The following is a 6,830-nucleotide window of genomic DNA, read 5'->3' on the forward strand; positions in this document are numbered from 1 at the left end:
ATTTTGTACTCTTTTATTTTTGGCACAAGTTTTCCACATTAAACGTCTATTTCTTCCTGTTTATTTGTTGTTTTTGGTCACCACCCATGACATTTTGTGGAGGTGCTGGGTAACGCATGCGCGTGCAGCGTTCCCCTCCAAGGGCCCGCAGTGCAAGTCCGATTCCCCGCTTGGTAAGAAGACCACTCCCCGCGGAACCTGAAACTCGGACCAGCCGCCGCACTAAGGGAGAGGTTCCTGAGTACGGTTTGCTGCTGGACAAGCCCAAGCCGAAGAAGACGACGATGGCCAACCAGTCCCAGAACCCCGCAGCTCCTGCCGTCGTCTACCTACCCGTCGCTCCTCGGACACCGGCTTCCTTCCACGGCGAAAACCACGAAGACATAGACGACTGGGTCCAAAAGTACGAACGAGCGGCCCGTCATAACGGGTGGACACCAGAACTCTGTCTACAGAATGCGTACTTCGCCTTGGAAGCAACCGCCCGAAACTGGTTCGAGGACCACGAAGCTTCGATCACTTCCTGGGAGCAACTCAAGGCTCAGTTGTAAAGAACATTCACGAACCAACAACGAAAAGAACGCGCGGAAGAGCTCCTTCAAGCGAGGATCCCAGGCCCTAACGAGAGCGTCGTTAGATTTGTGGAAGACGTCCTGCGACTGAGCAACCGCGCCGATCCTGAAGCATTCGAAGCAAACAAGCTCAGAGTCTTGATGCGGGGCGTGAAGGAAAACATTTTCGGTGGTCTTGTGCGAAACCCACCTACCACAGTCGAAGGCTTCATGACGGAGGCCGCCAACATTGAACGTGCCCTTCAAGTACGAGCCGCCCACTATCACCGAGTTCCCGGCGTCGGTCCCTTTTCTTCTTCCAGCTGCAACACCACGGACATCCGCGAGATAATCCGGGGCGTCGTCCGGGAGGAGATCAAGAAGCTTCTACCTGCCGCCGCAAGCCCAGCTTCGCCCTCAATCGCCGAGATTGTCAGGGAAGAAGTCCAGCAAGTTCTGCAGCCTGAGGTTCTCGTCAGCACCGCTCCGGAACCACCGACGTTGAGTTACGCCGCAGTAGCCCGACGGCCACCGCCTCCTCGTCGCACCTATGTCGCGCCGCCCCGGCGTCAATCTCCTGCGCCGCAGCACGACCGACGCCACGACGACCAGGTCCAGTACGCCTGCCCGGAGCCTCGCGCACCCCGCAAAACCGACGTGTGGCGAACGCCCGACCGACGCCCTCTGTGCTTCCATTAAGGGGGAAGCGGACCACACCTACCGCCGATGCTCATACCGACCACTCGGGCCACGCGGGTTCCACCCAAACGACCCGCGCCCCCGGTATGGTGAACGCCCTCGGTAGATCGACGAGTACCTGCGACGACCGCAGTCCCCCGAGCCTGCGTCCCGCCGAGAGTTCCGGTCGCCGTCACCGCGACGTCCAGCTTCGCCGATGCACCGACCACGACGTGAAAGCCTGTCCCCGTCGCTCCTCGCCGGGGAAACTAGGCGCGGCAACCCCTGGAGGTGAGGTTGCCGAAGACGACCGACGCTAAGATCCTTCACGAACGTCGAGGGGGCCCCCACTCGAACGCTACCAGAGACCAAAACGACGCCCCTGCAGTGGTGTCTGTTGTGGCGGAGCTACTGTAGCAATTGTAGTCTGAAGAAGAAGAGGATCGAATAAAAAAGGAGGTTGTTCTTTCACCGGTACTGGAGCAGGGCGGTCGCCTTCAGCTGCCACGGCAGCATACAACAGATTGGCGACGAGGATGTACTGACAAGCAGGAGCCTAGGGGTGCCGCCTCCTTTCCTTCCCGCTCCTGGGAGACCTGCTATCCCGTGGAAACAGTGGTGGCGGCTGTTCCAAAATTGCTTGCTCGTCTCGGCGGGCGACGCCCATGCACCTGCTCGGAGGAAGACCTTACTTCTACATTGCCTCGGTGTTGAAGGACAGAGAATCTTCTACACACTTCCGGAGGCGGATCCTCCGGTACCACTGAAGGAAAAAACTGCCGGCGCGAAGACACCGACTGCGCCGGACGAGTACGATGTCGCTTTGGCGGCCCTGGAGACCTACTTCGCGGCGACTTCGAACGTGGTCGTTGCACGACACCGCTTCAGGCAGCGAGAGCAGCTACCGGGGGAATCGCAAGCACATCATAAAAGATGATGTGCTTGCGGTACCTGTGCTAGTCAACTCTTTTTTGGAATGTGTATGGGCTTCCCTGAAGTGTGGTGGTCGTGTCATACGTATAGGTGTTTTTTACCGCCCACCAGAGGCAAATACTGACTTTTCTAGTGAATTTACCCGTGTCCTGACGCTACTGTGTTCTCGTTTTCCTAATTCTCTCTTAATAATTTTTGGCGATTTTAATTTTCCGAGCATTTGCTGGTCAACTCTATCCGTCAGGGATGGCCATAGTGAATCACATAATTTCGTCCACTCTTCTCTCGACTTTTCCCTGGTTCAGCTAATTACTCATCCCACACGGCGGTCGGCCACATCAGCCAATATTCTAGACCTAGTATTTAGCAACAACCCTGATATATTTTCTGAAATTACTCATCTTGACGGGCTTTTTGACCACGACGTCCTGACTGGAAGCGTCCGGATTTTCCCTAACAAGCGCAAAACTACCAACAAGCAAATAAGGTGCTATAATAGAGGTGATTACGATAGCATTAATAATGAATTCGTGTCACTCTCAAATAAATTTTTGGAAGGGTATTTATCCCGGTCCGTGGAAGATAATTGGCTCATGTTTAGAAATGTACTCACCAATTTAATCAACAGGTTCATTCCTCTTATCACCATCAAAACTGTAAACACCGCTCCGTGGTATAACCAACAGTTTCGACGCCTCAATAACAGAAAGAAGAGACTTTACCGCCACGCCAATAAAACAGACCCCCTTTCAGTTTCCTGGTTATGCTATAAAACATGTGATACGGAATATCAGTCACTGCTTACAACAACTAGACGTCATTTCTTCAAACATGATTTATCATCTATGCTTCTAAATAACCCTCGGAAATTTTGGCGTGTCATTAATCCTGTTGAGCATCCTGATATCGTCCTTACCGCCAGTAATAACGACGTCATTCCCATGTCTCAGTGCGCACAGGTTTTTAACGACGCATTCATATCAGTATTCACATGTGAAGACATCTCGTCATGCCCGAAAGTTAACCTCATTCCTGATATCAGCATGCCAGAAATAATAATAACTGAAGCAGGTATATACTCCTTACTAAATAAACTCAAAATTTCTACTGCTTCTGATCATGTCGGCTTTAATAATAAGATACTAAAGAATATATCAGCTAGCATCTGTCCCATACTGTCAGCCCTTTTTTCACAAATGTTATTGTTAGGTTGCATCCAACATGACTGCCGAATCGCAAAAGTAATTCCCATCTTCAAGTCTGGTGAACGCTCATCGCCATTAAACTATCGTCCCATCTCGTTAACCAGTACCATTTGTAAGCTTCTTGAACATATAATACACACACAAGTAATTAACTACCTGGAAGATCATAGCATCATACATAAATATCAGCATGGTTTTCGCCGAGGATACTCATGTGACACGCAGCTCGCTGGCTTCATTCATGACATACATTCAGCTCTTGACGGTGGATCCCAGGTTGATGCTGTTTTCCTCGACTTTTCTAAAGCTTTTGACCGTGTCCCTCATCACCGGCTTCTAACCAAACTGTCCAGGCTTAAGATTCACCCTAACATTTTGGCATGGGTAAAAGATTTCCTTTCGTCTAGAAAACAGTTCACGTCCGCTAACAATTGTAACTCTTCCTTCAAACCTGTAACCTCGAGAGTCCCACAGGGTAGCGTACTAGGTCCACTACTGTTTCTAGTCTACATTAATGACTTGCCATCCTGTGTCTCATCCCGAATTAGAATTTTTGCTGACGATTGTGTAATTTACCGAATAATTTCCTCTGTCAATGACCAGAAAGCTTTGCAAACGGATCTAAATGCTATTAATGCATGGTGCTTTTCCTGGCTAATGACCCTAAATTGCTCTAAAACAAAGTCTATGTCTTTTACTAATCACGTACCCCGGATTCCTACCTCCTATGTGTTAAATAATAATACTGTTGACCTCGTCTCCACTTATAAATATCTTGGAATTTATTTGCAACCTGATCTGTCATGGCACTACCATATAAAGCTCACCCTGGCGGCTGCTAACCGCTCTTTCGGATTTCTCAAGCGTAGCTGCTTAAACAGGCTCCTCCTAACATACGCAAACTTGCCTTTTCCACACTAATACGTCCGAAATTAGAATATGCATCAGCCATTTGGGATCCCGAACATGCTTACATCATAAACGACATTGAATCGCTGCAAAATCGTGCCGCTCGCTTCATATTTTCAGATTATTCACGTCATTCCAGCGTCACAGCACTAAAACGCCGAGCAGAGCTACCCGAACTACTCTATCGTCGCAAACTTTCACGCCTATCTCTTTTCCATAAACTTTACCACCACGCGTCACTTCACGGTGATTTCTTCGAGCCACCTGCCGTTATTTTTCCACGCCGCGCTCACCCCTACAAAGTTAAACGCATAACCTGTAAGTCATCTGCCTTTTCCCGGTCATTCATTCCACGTACCACAATCGATTGGAATAATCTACCATCGCACATTGCCTCAAAAAAAGACACCACGAAGTTTCAAGAACAAATTCAAAATACTGATGCCATCTAACTTTTGCTGTTTTATATTGTTGTTTCATCTTTTCCGGAACGTACAGGGCAAATGTGTACTATTTTGTTTTTACCTTGACTCAGCTTTATTGCAGTGTGATGAGTGAGTGTATGTTTTTTTATTCGTTTTTGAGTGTGTCCTTTATTTTCTTTTTATTATTAAGTGTATTGATTGTTTTCTAGTATTCTCATATGTTGTTCAGTGTGCACTAGTTCCTATTGGAACGATTTATGTACCCCCCCCTATGTAATACCCTCTCACGAGGGCCTTTAGGGGTAATATGAATATGAATATGAAGTATTCGTTGCCGAGCTGTGAGACCTGTCGGCGGACTGCGAGTTCGGACTCTTGGCGGACGAGTTCATCCGAGATCAGCTGGTGGCGAAGACTACGAGCCAGCAGTTACGACAGCGTCTCCTACTGGAAGGAAGTAGCCTAACCCTGGACCGGGCGTTGTCCATCGGCCGACTGGTGGAGAAAGCGGTCCGGTACCCCGAAGAGCTCGTTTTGTCTTCATCGGTGCAGAAGGTGGACGTGAAGTCTCCGAAAGCCGAGCGACCACAGCGTACACAGGGAGAATCTTCATCCTCTACTGCAAGGAAATGTTACCGCTGCGGGTCGTCGGGACATCTTGCGAATTCCGCTACTTGCAAAGCAAGAGGAAAAAAGTGTGCTGGATGCGGGAAAGTCGGACATTTTCGTGCTGTCTGCAAGAGTACCGCGAGTCACACTAGCAAAGGGGGTACTGTCAGAGAAGTTGCGTGCCTAAATGGCTCTGAGGAGGACGTTCTTAGTATCCTTCACGTGCACGATAAACCGACGAGTGGTATCTCCATTTATTTTCAAGTCGAAGGAACACCCGTATCATTCTTGGTTGACACAGGGTCAGCAGTTTCCATAATGTCGGAAGATACGTACAAAAGAAACTTCAGTTCTGCTTACCAGCTGCACGGTACGTCCGCAAGTTTTTTTGTTGAATTAACAGCGCAAATACGACAGGAAGGAGAGATAAGGGAGACAGGATAGAGCTCTGAACTAACAACTGACGTTTAATAAAAAGAGAACGAGGAAGAAGAACCGAAGAATGCTTTTAAAACAAGCATAATGAAAACCCGCAAAAACATATGCTATAGGTTGAGTTGCCTGAAAATGAATTGCTAAGAATATCGAGCTTTAAGCTGGTCGCTTAAATGACTTGTTGAAATCGATTGAGTCCTGGGACGACGCGAAGAGAAATTCCGGTAGAAAAAAGAAAGAGAAAGTTTACGTTTCAAATATTCACCGAATCTAAGGACCGTTAAAGATCGCGACCTAAAAAGTAAAGTTCTTTTTGGGACAAGGCCACGGACGGCGCGCTTACGCAGGCATCCCCACAGGACAGAATAACCTGTGCCTCATAGAGCCCGCGAGTTCGTCGTTCCCCTAAACGTTTCAGGATTTTTGTTTTCCTAAAAAAGGCGGAGCACTGGCAGTCCCTGACGTGTATGGCAAAGTGGCCTGATGGCGACGACTTTAGTGACACGGCATGTTCTCTTAGACGATCGTTGACACACCTTCCTGTCTGACCCACGTACACTTTCCCACAAGTAAACGGTATTTCGTAAACGACCGCACATTGGCATTCGACGTATCTTTGTTGATGTTGAACTCCGCACCCATCTTGCTGCTGCTGCTTGTTCTTAATTTCGGACACAACTTCTTTAGTTTGTCCGGGGCAGACAACACGACTTTGACGTTATACTTCGATGCAATCTTCTTAAGGTTGTGGGAAATGCGGTGAATGTATGGAAGCACAGCCGGTCGGATATTTGTGTCCCTTTGTATCGTCTGTCGTCCCCGTGTGGTGATAATAGACTCGGCGACGTCATACAAGATGGAACTCGGGTAGCCAGAATCTTGAAGACGCTGCACTTGATCATGAAAGCTTTCCCCCGCTGAATGTACACAGGATTTCTTTAGCGCCGCTTTTAGGGAGTTTCTTTTTTCTACCGGAATTTCTATTCGCATCGTCCCAGGACTCAATCGATTTCAACAAGTCATTTAAGCGACCAGCTTAAAGCTCGGTATTCTTAGCAATTCATTTTCAGGCAACTCAACCTATA

General features: G+C 48.5%; 1 pseudogene; it reads left to right on the top strand.

Annotated features, from left to right (window-relative positions):
• Positions 1-1,818: 1,818 nt before the first annotated feature.
• On the top strand, positions 1,819-5,629 carry LOC120838754 (annotated as a pseudogene).
• The last annotated feature ends 1,201 nt before the right edge of the window (positions 5,630-6,830 follow it).

Source organism: Ixodes scapularis, unplaced genomic scaffold (assembly GCF_016920785.2).
Source record: "Ixodes scapularis isolate PalLabHiFi unplaced genomic scaffold, ASM1692078v2 PGA_scaffold4__175_contigs__length_147842914, whole genome shotgun sequence".
Classification (NCBI taxonomy): domain Eukaryota; kingdom Metazoa; phylum Arthropoda; class Arachnida; order Ixodida; family Ixodidae; genus Ixodes; species Ixodes scapularis.